Here is an 18,210-nt window from a genome sequence, read left to right on the forward strand (position 1 = left end):
AGGTAGCTATTAAAAGTTCTTTAGTTATCTTTATCTTTCATCAAAACCAGATGCTTTGCTCATTTTTGTAGTGCCTAAGGTAGAAATAGGCTTTAACCGCTAATATTGTGACTTGTTAATTACAATAAAGGATATCCTAAATGGCATTGCCGAAATCAGTATATTCAATATAGATGCATTTGCTGGAGTATTGTAGACAATTCTCTATCCTCACATCGTGAAATAAAAAAGTCCATGGATCCTGGCCTTTGTCCTTGGGAATAGAATTGTGGACTTCTCAAGTTTTCCAGATGATATTTGGTCATGTGACTCAGAGAGTTAGCTAAATTTGGCTACTACAATAGTATTGCATTTGCCTTAGGTAAATTTTTTTCTGCAAGGGTTTTTCAGAGTTTCGGAGAGAACAGAACATCAAACTTGTGGAACTATTTTATGAATTCTTATTAATGAATATTCTAGTAGCAAGTTGTGGGGAACAGTTAACCTCTACCTATCTTAAATTTCCTGTGGATTTCAACATATATTAAAAAGAACCTAATAAGTTTGTATAACCAAATTATCTTAGGTCAGTTCATAATAAGAGTCAAAGTGGAAAAATAAAATTCAAAATAATCTAGAATTCATTGTATTTAGGATAAGCAGTTTGTTAAATCTTCATCTTTTCCACTTATTTTTTGGGTGAAATGAGTCTATTCTAGAACTATGATTTAGATTTAGATTTAGAATAACTCCACAGATCCCTTCTTTTAGCTGACATGATGGAGTTTTTCTCAGCTACAGTCAATTTTGTTTCACTTTCCATCTTTTTGGTATGCTCTTGGCCACAGCTATGCTAATGGATCCAACTGGTTGAAAGTCAGGGGTCTTGTAATTTGTGTCCTCCTAAGGGCAAAGGAGAAAGTCTGCTTTATTATAACAAAAAGCCAAAGTTATCTAATAAGCAGCATTATGCTTGGGAAGTTGTAATTATGATTATAGAATTATTCAATTTAGGTTCCTACATCTGTGTTTCCTATATCAAATAATCAAAATATGCATTCTTATTTTACATTACTATTGCATTGTATTTCCCAAGTGATTTACATTTATAAATTAGCTTCTGCATGTGAGAGTTTGATGTGAAATGAGGGTAGTGATGGTCTTCCCTTACTTTCATGGGGAGGTTATTAGAAGGTTAAAACATGATATGCTGTTATATTATCAGTTTTTTTCTGATTGATTATTCACCTAGATTTCCACTTGCAAATTTCATTCACTACTAAACTAGATAAAATGGTTTGAGGATTACATAACACCAGTGCAACTACAAACAAGTAATTACAAAAATGAAATCATTTATTTTATTGTGAATCAATCTCTCAACTTGGTAAGCAGTTTGTATATTCCCAATGACCAGCATCATTTTTACTGGAAAACGAAAGGGTAACTTGCCCAGAGCCACTTTGGGTCTAAGCCAGAATTGAAAATTGTAGCACTTTCTATAAAAAAGGAGGGAAAAGTATAAAAGCTCAATAGAAAATGGACAAAAGATATGAATTGATCATTGACAGAAAAATGGTCCTTTAACATATGAAAAGATGCTCATCCTCAGTATAATAAGAGAAATGCAAATTAAAGTTACACTGAGCTATCATTTCTCACTTATCAGATAGACAAAAATAAAAATTGTACAATATACTCTCTTGGGGAGGCCATGGAGAAGTAAGCACTCACACATTGTTGGTGGGAGATTAAATAGTATAACACCTATGGGAAATTTGGCAATTGCATATATATATGTGCATATATGCATATGTATGTATGTATATGTAAGCACTATGCATATATATGTACATATTTATATATATATAGTATGGGATGATCTACAGGATAAATTGTTAAGAGAAAATGTATGCCTCATTTTTTGTAAGAAAGTAGAAGACATATGAATATATATATATAAATATTTGCTTATATTCTCAAGAATAAGCAAGAGATGGATAAACCACAAACTAATCAAGATAATTACCTATAAAAGAAGGTAAGGAAGAGGATAAGAGGGATGAAGATAGAAGCAAGACATCTATCAATGCACCTTGTTACATAGTTTTGAGTTTGAAATTGTATAAATGTATAGTATACTTTTAAAATAGCAAAGTAAAAAGAATTCCTAAGAACTGAAAACAAACTAAAACAAATGAATCCAACTATATATAAGGTTGCTATTTTAACTACACAAAGAAGGGGATTACTGAAACTGACTTTAAAATAGTATTTTGTTTGCACATCCCTTGTAAAACCTAATCTAATAGGAAGCTCAGAAAGGAAGAGCAAAGATATGTTAAACTACATTTCTTTGATTATTGTTAATTATAATAATGGCTTTGTTATTTTGGCACTATTAAAATATAGAGCAAATGAACAATTACATTAATATTAGGAATCAAGATTTTTGAGTAATAGAAAAGACGTAAATTTTTAAAATCAAAGAAGTTGGCCAAAAAACTGTGATCTCTAACTTAAATCCAAATATCAGTACAGTCTCCTGGTTTGTTTCCATGTTTTTAAAAATATGTATATTTGTGGTTCAGCCTGAAAAAAGGTATAGGGACAAGGATAAAGCACCTATAGTGCTATTCTTTATAGTGACAAGGTTAAGGTTTCCAAATTATATTTACCATGAGAAAGGAACCATGGCTCCATGGAAAATGGCTATTTCCAGGTTTCTTGTTGTTGTTTTGTTTTTTGTTTTTTGTTTTTATTTGAGACACAGTCTCACTCTGTCGCCCAGGCTGGAGTGCAGTGGCGCCATCTCGGCTCACTGCAAGCTCTGCCTCCTGGGTTGAAGCGATTCTGCTGCCTCAGCCTCCTGAGTAGCTGGGACTAGAGGCGCGGGCCAGCACGCCTGGCTAATTTTTTTTTTTTTTTTTTTTTTTTTTTTTGGTTGAGGTGGAGTCTCGCTCTGTCGCCCAGGCTGGAGTGCAGTGGCGCAATCTCGGCTCACTGCAAGCTCCGCATCCCAGGTTCAAGCTATTCTCCTGCCTCAGCCTACCGAGCAGCTGGGACTACAGGCACCCGCCACCGCACACGGCTAATTTTTTTGTATTTTTAGTAGAGATGGGATTTCACCGTGGTCTCGATCTCCTGACCTCGTGATCCACCTGCCTCGGCCTCCCAAAGTGCTGGGATTACAGGCATGAGCCACCGCGCCTGGCCAATTTTTTTGCATTTTTAGTAGAGACACAGGGTTTCACCATGTTAGCCAGGATGGTCTGGATCTCCTGGCCTCGTGATCTGCCCATCTCGGCCTCCCAAAGTGCTGGGATTACAGATGTGAGCCACCGCGCCTGGCCTATTTCCAGGTCTTGATCGATGTACAAACTGAGCTTGGGACAACTTGTTCCAGAAGGCAAATACATGCTCAAAGACTACAGGCATCATGTCAAAAGGACGTAAAAGCCATTTGAAGAGTTTTCTTCTGCCTTACAAGACAAGGCAAGAAGAAAAATGACTAAAATTGAAATAGCAAATACATAAAAATTCATGAAATCGTATCTACTAAAAGCATTAAAAATAATTGATCCCATTAGAAGTTGATAGTACATGAATTTATTCTCTTAATCTTAAAACTAAAGAGAAAAAAATCTAGCTGTTGGCCTACCTTTCCTATACATTGTATTTCAGGATAGGCAAATAGTCAATGTGAGATAGTTCTTCTTTATGGAATAATTCAGTCAATAAATGCAGAATAAAACATAGGGATGAAAAATTATTATATTTTTATCTTTAATGAAATAATGGAGGCAGGACTTGATCATCAATGAAGGCTAAATCCACTGGGTGAAAAACTCATGTGTTACTTGGTAATAGCTAAAAGTCTATGAACCCACTGCTCAATCCTATCACCACTGAAAATGGAAACACTGAATATTATGTAGCTCATAATAGGACATGATAAAATGTACATAGTATCACTTATTTTTTTTCCTTTTCTCCCAGCTTAAACCTGAATCTAATTAAATCTCTAAATCCTACTACTAGTTAATAGGAATTAGGAGTTAGGGAGTATTTCTCAACTTTTTCTCCATTACACCCTCCCAAGAAGCATTTTTAGGCATTTTTTTTTTCCTCATGGCTTCACCTGTTCTCTTTATATAAGATGGCTCTCCATATACTGTGGCCCTTTGGATTTTCCCCTGGTGGGCATACATCACCCCCTTTGAGAATGCATGAGTTGGAAGAACAAATGAAATGACATCACAAGTAAGGAATCAATCAAATACATAATCTGCAACTATTTCTCCCAAGAAAGCAATAAAATAAAATTAAAAACCAAAGAGAGAGGGGCACTGATTAAAAAAAAAAAAAAGACATTAAAGAAACATATCATCTTGGTTGGGTGTGGTGGCTCATGCCTGTTATCCCAGCACTTTAGGAGGCCGAGGCAGGTGGATCACTTGAGTTCAGGAGTTCAAGATAAGAGTGGCCAACTTGGTGAAATCTAATCTCTACTAAAAATACAAAAATCAGCCAGGTGTGGTGGTGCATGCCCGTAATCTCAGCTACTTGGGAAGCTGAGGCAGGAGAATCTCTTGAACCCAGGAGGCAGAGGTTGCAGTGAGCTGAGATTGCCCCACTGCAATCCAGCCTGGGCAACAGAGTGAGAAAAAAAGAAAGGAAAGAAAGAAAAGAAAGAAAGAAAAGAAAGAAAAGAAAGAAAGAAAGAGAGAGAGAGAAAGAGAGAAAGAAAGAAAGAAAGAAAAAGAAAGAAAGAGAGAGAAAGAAGACATCTAAAAGCAATGTATAAATATATGAAACATTTTTTGGATTCATGATTCAAACAAATTATCTGTGAACAGACATCTTTGTGACAATCAGAGAAATTTGAGTAAGGACTGAGCATTAGATGATATTAAGAAATTCTTGTAATTTTGGTGAGGTGTGATAATGACATGATGGATTAGGGGAAAATGCCCTTATCAGCAGAGATGCATAATGGGGTTTTAATGGTATGATATCTCAGATTTGCTTCAAGAAACTCCAGAAGAAGAAGAAAGATGGGATGTAGTTAAAATGAAATTGGAAAAATACTATAAATTCTGTGAAACTAGGTGGTTGGTAAATGAGGTTTATTAAAATTTTTATTATTTTGTATGTCTTTGAAATTTTCCATAATAAAAGTTTATCACACTAAATCACTCCTCAAAAAATTAGAAGGATTTCAAATTAACAATCTAACATCACACCTCTAGGATCTAGAAAAACAAAAACAAACTAACCCAAAAGCTAGCAGAAGAAAAGAAATAAGCAAAATCAGAGCCGAACTGAATGAAATTGAGACTAAAATACCCATACAAACAATCAAAAATATAAAAAATTGATTCTTTTAAAGGATAATCAAGATTGACAGACCACTAGCTAGATAAACAAAGACAAAAGGATGGAAGGTCTAAATAAGAGCAATCAGAAATGACAAAGGTAACATTATAACTGATGCCACAGTAATACGAAAGATCCTCAGAGGCTATTATGAACATCTGTCTATAGACAAACTAGAAAATCTACAATAAATGGATAAATCCCTTGAAATACCCAACCTCCAAAGATTAAATCAAAAAGAAATTGAAACCCTGAACAGACTAATATCTTGTTCCAAAATTGAATCAGTAATAAAAAAAAAAACCTACCCACCAAAAAAAGCCCCTGACCAGATGGATTCACAGCTGAATTTTACCAGATGCACAAAGAAGAGCTAGTACCAATTCTACAGAAGTGATTCCAAAAACTCAAGGAAGAAATCCTCCCTAACTCATTAAGTGAAGCCAGTATTACCCTAACATGTGACAAAAACACAATGAAAAAGAAAACCGTAGGCCAATGTCCTTGATGAAGACAGATGGAAATATTCTCAACACAATACTAGCAAACTAAATCTAGTATCTCATCAAAAAGTTAAATCACTATGAACAAGTAGGGTCCATTCCTGGGATGAAAATTTGGTTCAACATATGGAAATCAATAAATATGACTTAGCACATAAACAGGAATAAAAACAAAAACCATATAATCAGTGCAATAGACACAAATAAGCTTTTCTTAAAATCCAATGTGCCCTCCTGATAAAAGCCTTCAATAATCTAGACATCAAAGGAACATACCTCAAAATAATCAGTCATCTATGACAAACCCACAGCCAATATCATACTACACATACAAAAGCTGGAAGCATTCCCCTTGAAAAGTGGAACAAGACCAGGATGCACATTCTCAACACTCCTATTCAACATAGTACTGGAAGTCCTAACCAAAGCAATCAGCCAAGAAAAAGAAATAAAAGGTATCCAGTTAAGATAAGAAGAAACCAAATTATCACTGTTGACAGATGATATGATTCCTTACCCAGAAAACTCTAAAGACTCTGACAGAAACCTCCTAGACCTGATAAACTACTTCAGCAAAATTTCAGGATAGAAAATCAATGTACAAAAATCAATAGCATTTCTATACACCGATAAAGTACAATCTGAGAGCCAAATCAAGAATGTAATCTCATTTACAGTAGCCACAGAAAAAAGAAAATGCCTAGGAATACATCTAATCAAGAAGGTAAAAGACCTCTACAAGAGCTACAAAACAGTGCTAAAAGAAGTCATATATAACACAAGTGGAAAAACATTCCATGCTCATGAACTGGAAGAATTGATATCATTAAAATGGCCATACTGCCCAAAGCAATCTAAAAATTCAGTGCTATTCCTATCAAATTATAAACATCATTTGTCACAGAATTAGAAAAAACCTATTCTAAAATTCATGTGGAACCAAAAAAGAGCCTGAATAGCTAAAGCAATCCAAAGAAAAAAAAAACAAAGCCAGAGGCATCACATTATTCAACTTCAAACTACACTATATGGCTACAGTCATCAAAACTGCATGGTACTGGTACAAAAACAGACACATACATCAATGGAACAGAATAGATAACCCAAAAATAAAGCCACACACCTATCTTCAACAAAGTTGACAAAAATAAGCAATGAGTAAAAGATTCTCTATACAATAAATGGTGCTGGGATACCTACCTAGCCATATGCAGAAGAATGAAACTGGATCCCTGTCTTTCACCACATACAAAAATTAACTTAAGGTGCATTAAAGACATAAATACAAGACCTTAGACTATAGGAATCCTAGAAAAACACCTAGGAAACACCATTCCAGATATTGGCCTTGGGAAAGAATTAAATTCTCCAAAGCAATGGCAACAAAATCCAAAAATTGACAAGTGGGACCTAATTAAACTAAAGAGCTTCTGCACACTATCAACAGAGTAAACAGGCAATCTACAGAATAGGAGAAAATATTCACAAACTATGCATCAACAAAGATCTAATATCTTGAATCTATAAGGAAATTAAATAAACAAGCAAAAAACAATAACTCCATAAAAATGGATAAAAGACATGAACAGATACTTCTCGAAGAAGACATACAAGTGGCCAAGATGAAAAAGTGCTCATTATCACCAATCATCAGAGAAATGCAAATAAAATCCACAATAAGATACCATCTCACACCAGTCAGAATGGCTATTATTAAAAAGTAAAAAAACAGTAGATGTTGGCAAGGCTGTGGAGAAAGGGAATGCTTATAACTGTTGATAGGAGTACAAGTTAGTTCAGCCACTATGGAAAGATGTTGGAGATTTCTCTAAGAACTTAAAACCGAGTTAGCATTTGACCCAGCAATCCTATTACTTGATATATATCCAAAGGGAAATACATCATTTTACCAAAAAGTCACATGCACTCATATGTTCATTACACTGCAGTTCACAATAGCAGAGTTTTGGGATCAACCTAGTTACTCATCAGTGGTGGACTGGATAAAGAAAGTGTGGTAAATATACACCATGGAATACTACACTACCATAAAGTAGAATGATATTTTGTCCTTTGCAGCAAAATGAATGTAGCTAGAGGCAATTATCCTGAGTGAATTAACACAGGAACAGAAAACCAAATACTGCATGTTTTCACCTGTAAATGGGAGCTAAACATTGTGTACACATGGACATACAGATGGGAAGAATAGATACTGGAGACTATTAGAGGAGGCAGTAGGCTGCAAAATCACCTGTTGGGTACTGTGCTCATTACACGTGTGATGGGATCATCTGTACCCCAAACCTCAGCATCACATAATATACCCAGGTAACCAATCTGCACATGTACCCCCTCAATCTAAACTAAAAGTTGAAATTATAAAAAAAAAAGAAATATTTGTAAGACAACTGTAAGAGTATACCACATCTTAGAGTAGCCCAGGTGCAGTGGCTAACACCTGTAATCCCAGCACTTTGAGAGGCTGGGGCGGGAGGATCACTTGAGGTCAGGAGTTTCAGACCAGGCTGGCCAACATGGTGAAACCTGTCTCTACTAAAAATACAAAAATTTGCCAGGCGTGGTGGCAGATGCCTGTAATCCCAGCTACTTGGGAGGCTGAGGCAGGAGCATCGCTGGAACCCGGGAGGCAGAGGTGGCAGTGAGCCAGGATGGTGCCACTGCACTCCAGCCTGGGCAACAGAGTGAGACTCCATCTCAAAAAAAAAAAAAAAAACTTATACTTTGTTATATAATTCAATAGCAATGATTCATGTAATCTATTGGGGAATCATACCACTTTGAAAAATTTGGACCACTTGCTTATTTAAAAATAATCTTTTCACATGATGGAGAAATAAAATGTAAAAAAAGCCACTCATCTTGGCAACGATATTCATGGGACTGACATTGATAGAATTCCAAAGACAAAAATATATTTTTTCATTCATGGTCATATGGAAAACCCTGCATTCACTATTTTTGGATTCCTAAAGAGTGACATGTGATAACTATGACTCCAGTTTCTTTCCTCTGCATCAATCTTCTCTTTCTTTTTAATGTATTTTCAGTGGGGAAAGATAAAGAAACTGAAAAATGGGGAATTGTGATATTTCCAATATTTGCCTGAGAAACGCCATGGCCTGAGGTCAAAGTAACTAGCCAAATGATGTTCTCCCTTCACTATTGATAAACTGGTTGGCAGTGAAAATATTCCACTCATTTCAAACATACTGGTTTGTATATTAGATGCCAAAAATAAATTTGTTTGAATATTCTTATGATAAAATTAAATAATCTTGTTGCTAATATGTAATATAGGCCTAAGTTGCTGATTCCACAAAAATTCTCAGGAGAATTGATGTTTGGCATAATAAAATATTTCAAAAGAATTAATTTTTGGCATACATCTGTGTAGTTAAATGCCCAGTCTTTGTTCCATTCAAACTTCCAACAAGAATGTTACTGTTTTTCCTTTTACGTTCAGTAACATTTGGCTTTTGCCATTTCTTTTTCAGAAGAACAAAAAGTGTTCTGCTGAAAAGAATTAAAAGCCATGACCCCATTAGGAGTTTATTATTGTTGGTGGTGGTGGTGTCAATGTATAGCAATTCTAGCTATACCTCCAATACATTCCAGTGACATCAGAAAACAATAATGACAGAATTTTCTAAAGCTGAAAGTGAAGCATATATCTCAAATGAGGAGAGGGTTTGATATATTTCAAGATCTTGTACTAAACCAAGGTTGATTTTATAACCTGCATATCACAGACAGATGAATAACAGAAACTTGCCCAATTGAAAACAAAATGTTGAACTGTTTTAAGTTCTGTTGATATTTGACGAGTTCATTATTTTATTTCCCATTTACTGTCCAGCTAAATTCTTTTTTTTTTTTTTGAGATGGAATCTCACTTTGTCGCCCAGGCTGGAGTGCAGTGGCATGATCTCGGCTCACTGCAGCTTCCACCTCCAGGGTTCAAGAAATTCTCCTGCCTCAGCCTCCCAAGTAGCTGGTATTACAGGCGCGCACAACCATGTCTGGCTAATTTTTGTATTTTTAGTAGAGACAGGGTTTCACCATGTTGGCCAGGCAGGTCTTGAACTCCTGACCTCAGGTGATCCACCTGCCTGGGCCTCCCACAGTGCTGGGATTACAGGCATGAGCCACCGCACCCAGCCTGTCCAGCTAAATTCTGTATAGTAAGTCTGTAGTTGTGAACAGGTTTAAAACAGCACTTTATCAAACTAACTTCATATTAGTTTATGAAATATTACCATTTCTATTATTTCCCCTTATGACAGCTAAGTTTTGACAAAAATAGAATTCCCAGGAAGATGAAAGGAATTTTTTTTTCTTCCAGTAAAACCAAATTGCAAATAAAACAAGGTACTTTTCAGCAATGGTATTAATATTGACTTTTAAATTAAAACTATCTCAAAATACTTAATCCTGATTTACAATTTTTCAGCTAAGCTACAAGTTTCTAAATTGTGGGGCTGATTTATATCTAATTAGAAAAACAGGTATTTTTAATAGAAAAGCAAAATTAAAACTGAAGATAAAGAATTCTACATATTTCGACTGTTTTCAGCCCCTCACATTGATTAAGACTTGACTCAGGTATAATCTTAATGAAGGCAATAGATGTGTTTCCAAGGCAGATGAGCAAGGAGAGGGAGTTAGAAACTGTCTGGCATGTGTGATATGCAGATTTCTTACACTAAGTAAAATATAGAAGACCCAGAAATGTTTTCAATAGGGGAATATTTTTAATAAGTGATTCCATTATAAATTTGGAAACAGTTATTTAATATTGAATTTAAAAGCTTAAAAGTCATTATTCTCACTTACTATGGGACACTTGACTCTTTACATAATTCAATGCAGAAATTTTTTAGCCTTTATATATGTTCAAGATTGTCTTGGTTGTTGGATAATTAAAAAAGAAAAATGAGTTTGTGCAAATATTTTTGACCCATCCTGTCTCAAGAAGTTAACCAAAAAAGCATATTTCAATCATTTATCAAATATATGATTTGTATTTTTTTACATTTTATGGGTTGCCTTCTTACACTGTTGATAGCATCTTTTTTGATGCACAAAATTTTAAAATTTTCATGAATCCCAATTTGTCTATTTTTTTCTTTTGTTGCCTGTGCCTTTAGTATCCTATTCAAAAAGTCACTGCCCAAGCAAATGTTATAAAATATTTTCTCTGTTTTCTTTTAAAAATCTAATAGTTTTTGGTCTAACATTTAGGCCTTTGATATCCAGAATATATAAAGAACCCCTAAAACTCAACAACAAAAAAGAAAACAATCCAATTCAAAAATGGGCAAAGGGCTTGAATAGACATTTCTCCAAAGAATATATACAAATGGCAGGTAAACACATGAAAAAATGCTCAATATCACCACTTATTAGCAAAATGCAAATCAATAATAAAGTTAGATACCACGTCATACTCATTTGTATGGCTAAAAAAATACAGACAATAACAAGCATTGACAATAATTTGGAGAAATTAGAATCCTTATGCACTGTCAGTGGGAATATAAATGGTATGGCTGCTGTGGGAACAGTATGACTTTTCCTCAAAAAGTTAAAAATAGAATTACTGTATAATCCAGCAGTTCCACTTCTGGGTATATGCCCCCCAAAATTGAAAGCAGAGTGTTTGAAAAAATACTGTTCACCCATATTCACAGCGGCATTATTCACAATAGCTAAAACAACCTAATTGTCCCTAACAAATGAATGAATAAGCAAAATGTGTCATATACATACAACGAAATATTATTAAATCTTAAGAAAGGAAAATTCTGCAATACACAACATCTGTGAATCTTGAGGACATTGTGCTAATAATATAAATTAGTGACAAAGAGACAAATACAGTATGATTCCACTCATAAGTGATACTTAGAGTCATCACAGTAATCAAGACAAAAAATAGCATAATGATAGCAAGGGGGTGAGGGGAGGGAGGAATGGGGAGTTATTGCTTAGTGGATGTAGAGTTTCAGTTTTACAAGATGAAGAGTTGTGGATGGATGGTGGTAATAGCTGTACAATATTGTGAATTTCTGTAATACCGCTGAACTGTATACTTACAAATGGTTATAATGGTAAATTTTGTTTTATGTGTCTTTTACCTTAGTAAAAAAAATAAAGGGTTCATGTAGATGTTATGAGCTACAAATGAAGCTGGAGATGGAAATTAGCTAAAGAGAAGTATATTTTCACTGGGCTTTAAGAGTAGGTTTTTGCCAATAAACCTTCTCTTCTGAAAAAAAAGGTGTGAATGCAGGTGGGCAAGAGGTTTGGGCTGGGAGCACAAACTCATGAAAGTGTAGAAAGGCATGGAAGTCAGCATTTCTACTTGTTTAGGGAACAGTGAACAGATCCGAGTGGCTGGAATATGAAATTTATGAAGAGCTAATGTTAGAAAGATAGCTTATGGAAAGACTATGAATGATCTCAAAAGCTTATTGAATTTTTATTTAAGAAGTGAAAAATCATTGAATAGGGAATGTGATGACTAAATACACAGTTTAAAAGTGAGATTTCAGAGGCAAAGGGAAGTGAGAATTGAAGAGTTAATAAATTGAGTGTGGAGAATTACTCAAAAGACTACCGCAGTTGTGCCTATATGGGAAAATAACAGTGGGCATGGAAAAGGGAAGACAGAAATAGAAGGAAGACATTGTTGAAACTGAATTGACAGGGCTTTGCAAATGATAAGAAAAGTGAATGGAAGGGAGAAATGGGAAATGAGAAAAAATGGCAACATTTTTAAATGGGAAATAGAAACATAGGATTGGGAGGAAAGAATTTGGATAGGATCAACAATATGGGTTCCCTCTGAGGCCTAATGAGTTTGATATGTTATAGAATATATAGAATATGCACGTATAATTATTTTCAATGTAATTAGAAGTGTAGATCTTAGGAGAATGATAAGAACCAAAGACATATATGTGAAAATTAGTGGTGACTGGAGGTTGGTTGAGGTCATGGGAATGGCAAAGTATGACCTGGACTGAAAGTCAGGAGGACTGAGTTTTACACCTGGTCTGCCAGCCACCAGGTAGGTTCTGGGTAAATTGCCTCCTCTCTGGGCCTCATCTTTACACATCTACAAAATGGCCTTGTTCTCTTTGTAGGGTTATAGTATCAATCACATAAGTATTTTGAAAGTTCTTTATAAAATACAAAGCACAATGTAGACTCAGAGACTCAAAAATATTAAATGTTTGCCAGTCACAAGATGACTTATCCATTTAATATTTTATTCATTATTATGTACAAATGAATGTACTTTTTCATTTTGCTTTTCAGTTACGTTTATACTCTTTGAACTCACTTATCTTTCTCTACATGTATGATGTCTGTATTGTGCCATGTAACACTGAGAACATTCTAGTGGACAATAGAGGTAGGGTAATGTGAAATCCAAACTAAATACACATTGAATTTTTGCCCTTGGGAAGCTTTCAATTAAGCTAGAGCACCAGCATATGCACAGAAAGCATTGCAAGAAGTAGGCAGTGCAAAACTACCAAAAGAGGATGTATGTCCTGGGGGAATGCAGAGTAGAAAACAGTCAGGTGGCTGGGAGTTTTAAATGAAAGCATTTAGGCAATGAATTATGTTCAGTCCAAATTGTAAAAGGGAGTGTGAGGCATGGATTCCTAGAGAGAATGAAAGAAGGTGCTCCAGGCATTTGTTACAGTCGATTTATTCAGGTAATAGCCATGCTAATGAAGACTGCTGTTACCCATAATCACTACTGTCTGCCAGCAGTTCCTGAACAGTGTGCACAGAAATCACTTGGAAGCTCAAAATCTTCACCAGGAGGTTCTAACTCAGGATATCTGAGAAATATACTAAAGCATATGTATTCTTTTTACCCTCCCAGGTGATTTTGATGTGTCCAGATCCCTGGTTAGATACCACTATGCCAGTTATTTCCATTGTTGTTTGTACATTTAAATTACTTCAAGACTTTAAAATTCCAAAACTCAACTTATACCTCAGAGTAAGTAAATCACACAATATCTGTGGGTGAGGGGAGAAGAAACATTCATTAGTAGTTTTTAAGTTCCCCGGGTGATTCCAATGCACAGATAAATATGGGAACCACTGCAATTTCCTCTCTCCCTTAATCCACTTCCTGGAAGGAGGAGAAACTCATGTGAGTAGAGGAAAAAATGAATTCCAAAAGCACATGTAAGCCAATGTGCTAAACAAAGAAGCTTCTGTTTGGAAAGGGGTAAACATTTCTGTAGAGAAATGTTTGAGATGCCATATTCCTTATGGTATCTCAATATCTTGGCTCCTCCAGTTAAAAAAAATATTTTGTGTTGCTCTTCCTTCCTTGTGTTGCTCTTCCTTCACTTCTCTCCATATAGATAGTGCTACAGAAGTGGCCTGGGGGTTCATCCCATAAGGGAAATGTAATTCTCCCTCTCTTTCCTTTAGGACAACAGTCAGAAAAAGAATGGAGAAAAAAAGGAGTTATGAGGCATCTTACATAATTTTGATTGTGTATGGAAGATACATGTTATTTAATAAAGAAAAATCCTCCAACATAGAATATAAGCAGCTGGCCAGATATTAATGTGCTTGACCCAGCAACTTTCAGATGGGACTAACCACTAAATCTGCAGTATAAAACTGATGAGTTAAAGTCTTATTACACCATAAGTCTCGGGATTTTTTATTCTTTTGGCAAATGAGAAGTTTTCCCTGATTTGCTTCTTCTTGGAAAGAACCACTAGAACAATATTGTGTTTTCCATGCCTTTAGTGTAGCTTATGTGATTGCAGTTTCCTCTGAAGTGATGTGTTAGGAGATTTTGGAGCTCAATTCTCTGTATCAGTCCATTCTTACACTGCTATAAAAATACTACCTGAAACCGGTCATTTATATAAAAAAAGAAGTTTAATTGACTCTGTTCCACATGGCTGGGGAGGCCTCAGGAAACTTACAATCATGGCAGAAGGCAAGGGGAAGCAAGGCATGTGTTTACAAGGTGGCAGGAGAGAGAGGAAGCTCAGGGGAAAGGGCCAGACACTTATCAAACAACCAGATCTCCAGAGAACTTCCTCACTGTCATGAGAACAGCATGGCAGAAACTATCCCATGAGCCAATCACCTCCCACCAGGACCCTCCCTTGACACATGGGAATTACAATTGATGATGAAATTTGGGTGAGAACACAGAGCCAAACCACATCATTTCACCCCGGCCCATCCCAAATATCATGTTCTTTTCATATTTCAAAACCAATCATGTCTTTCCAACAGTCCCCCAAAGTCTTAATTCATTCCAGCATTAACTCAAAGTCCAAGTGCAAAGTCTCATCTGAGACAAAGCAAGTCCCTTCTGCCTATGAGCCTGTAAAATCAAAAGCAAGTTAGTTACTTCCAATATACAATGGGGGTACAGGCATTGGGTAAATGTTCCCATTCCAAATGAAAGAAACTGGCCAAAACAAAGGAGTCACAGGCTCCATGCAACTCCAAAACCCAGGAGGGCAGTCATTAAATTTGAAAGACCCCAAATGATCTCCTTTTACTCTATGTTTTACATCCAGGGAATGTTGATGCATGGGGTGGGCTCCCATGGCCTTGAGCAGCTCTTCCCCTGTGGCTTTGCAGAATACAACCCCTGAACTGCTTTCACAGGCTGTTGTTGAATGCCTATGGTTTTTCCAGGTGCATGATGCAAGCTATCGATGGATCTCCCTTTCTGGGCTCTGGAGGATGGTGGCCCTCTCTCACAGCTCCACTAGGCAGAGCCTCAGTGAGGAATACGTGTGTGGGCTCCAACCCCACATTTCCCTTCTGCACTGACCTAGCAGAGGTTCTCTATGAGGGCCCCACCCCTGCAGCAGACTTCTGCATGGACATCCAGGTGTTTCCATACATTCTCTGAAATTGGCAAACCGTCCCAAAGCTCAACTCTTGTCTTCTGCGTACCACAGGCCCAACACCACATGGAAGCCACCAAGGCTTGGAGCCTGCACCCTCTGAAGCAACAGCCTGAGCTGTACTTGGCCCCTTTTAGGCATGGGTGGAGCTGGAGTTGCTGTGACACAGGGCACCAAGTCCCAAAGCTGCACTGAGCAACAGGGCTCTGGGCCTGGCTCATAAAGCAATTTTTCCCTCCCAGGCCTCTGGGCCTATGATGAGCAGGACTACCATGCTGGTTTCTGACATGTCCAGGAGACATTTTCTCCATTGTCTTGGGTATTAACATTCAGTTCCTTGGTACTCATATAAATTTATCCAGCTGACTTGAATTTTCCCAAGAAAATTGTTTTTGTTATCTACCACATGGTCAGGTGGCAAATTTTCCAAACCATTATGATCTACTTCCCTTTTAGACACAAGTTCCAATTTCAAACCATCTCTTTGTGAATGCATATAACTAAGTGCTTTCAGAATAAGGCAGGCCACCTCTTGAATGCTTTGCTGCTTAGAAATTCCTTCCACCAGATACCCTAAATCATCTCTTTCAAGTTCAGTGTTTCACAGATCTCTAGGGCAAGGGCAAAATGCTGCCAGTCTCTTTGTTAAAGCATAGCATGAGTGACCTTTACTCCCATTCCCAATAAGTTCCTCATCTCCATCTGAAGCCATCTCAGCTTGGACTTCATTGTCCATATCACTGTCAGCATTTTGGTTAAAATTATCCAGCAAGTCTCTAGGAAGTTCCAAACTTTCCCACATCTTCCTGTCTTCTTCTGTTCCAACCTCTGCCTGTTACCCAGTTAAAAAGTCACTTCCACATTTTCCAGTTATCTTTATAGCATTACCCCACTTCTGGTACCAATTATGTGTATCAGCCTGTTTTCATACTGCTGGAAATATACTACCTGAGACTGGGTAATTTATAAAGAAAAGAGGTTTTGTATTTTATTATTATTATGATTATACTTTAAGTTCTAGGGTACATGTGCAAAACCTGCAGGTTTGTTACACAGGTATACATGTGCCATATTGGTTTGCTGCACCCATCAACTCATCATTTACATTAGGTATTTCTCCCAATACTATCCCTTCCCCAGCCCCCTACACCCCAACAGGCCCCAGTGTGTGATGATCCTGCCCTGTGTCCAAGTGTTCCCATTGTTCAATTCCCACCTATAAGTGAGAACATATGGTGTGTGGTTTTCTGTCCTTGTGATAGTTTGCTAAGAATGATGGTTTCCAGCTTCATTCATGTCCCTGCAAAGGACATGAACTCGTCCTTTTTATGGCTGCATAGTATTCCACGGTGTATATGTGCCACATTTTCTTAATCCAGTCTATCACTGATGGACATTTGGGTTCATTCCAAGTCTTTGCTATTGTGAATATTGCCACAATAAACATACGTGTGCATGTGTCTTTAGAGTGGCATGATTTATAATCCTTTGGGTATATACCCAGTCGTGGGATTGCTGGGTCAAATGATATTTCTAGTTCTAGATCCTTGAAGAATCACCACACTGTCTTCCACAATGGTTGAACTAATTTACACTCCCACCAACAGTGTAAAAGTGTTCCTATTTCTCCACATCCTCTCCAGCATCTGTTTTTTCCTGACTTTTTAAGGATCACCATTCTAACTGGTGTGAGATGGTATCTCATTATGGTTTTGATTTGCATTTCTCTGATGACCAGTGATGATGAGCATTTTGTCATGTGTTTGTTGGCTGCATAAATGTCTTCTTTTGAGAGTGTCTGTTCATATCCTTTTCTCACTTTTTGATGGGGTTGTTTGTTTTTTTCTTGTAAATTTGTTTAAGTTCTTTGTAGATTCTGGATATTAGCCCTTTGTCAGATGCGTAGATTGTGAAAATTTTCTCTCATTCTGTAGATTGCCTGTTGTTTCTTTTGCTGTGCTGAAGCTCTTTAGTTTAATTAGATCCCATTTGTCTATTTTGGCTTTTGTTGCCATTGCTTTTGGTGTTTTAGTCATGAAGTCTTTGCCCATGCCTTTGTTCTGAATGGTATTGCTTTGGTTTTCTTCTAGGGTTTTTATGGTTTTAGGTCTTACATTTAAGTCTTGAATCCATCTTGAATTAGTTTTTATATAAGGTGTAAGGAATGGATCCAGTTTCAGATTTCTACATATGGGTAGCCAGTTTTCCCAGCACCATTTATTAAATAGGGAATCCTTTCCCCATTTCTTGTTTTTGTCAGGTTTGTCAAAGATCAGATGGTGTAGATGTGTGGTGTTATTTCTGTGGCCTCTGTTCTGTTCCATTGGTCTATATATCTGTTTTGGTACCAGTACCATGCTGTTTTGGTTACTGTAGCCTTGTAGTATAGTTTGAAGTCAGGTAGC

General features: G+C 36.6%; 1 long non-coding RNA gene across 1 annotated transcript in view; it reads left to right on the forward strand.

The window, feature by feature from the left end:
• The window catches only part of LOC134810342 (uncharacterized), a 446,369-nt gene that overhangs the window by 388,747 nt on the left and 39,412 nt on the right, over positions 1-18,210 (forward strand). The window lies entirely within an intron of this gene.

The sequence above is a fragment of the Pan troglodytes genome, chromosome 5 (assembly GCF_028858775.2).
Source record: "Pan troglodytes isolate AG18354 chromosome 5, NHGRI_mPanTro3-v2.0_pri, whole genome shotgun sequence".
Taxonomy (NCBI): domain Eukaryota; kingdom Metazoa; phylum Chordata; class Mammalia; order Primates; family Hominidae; genus Pan; species Pan troglodytes.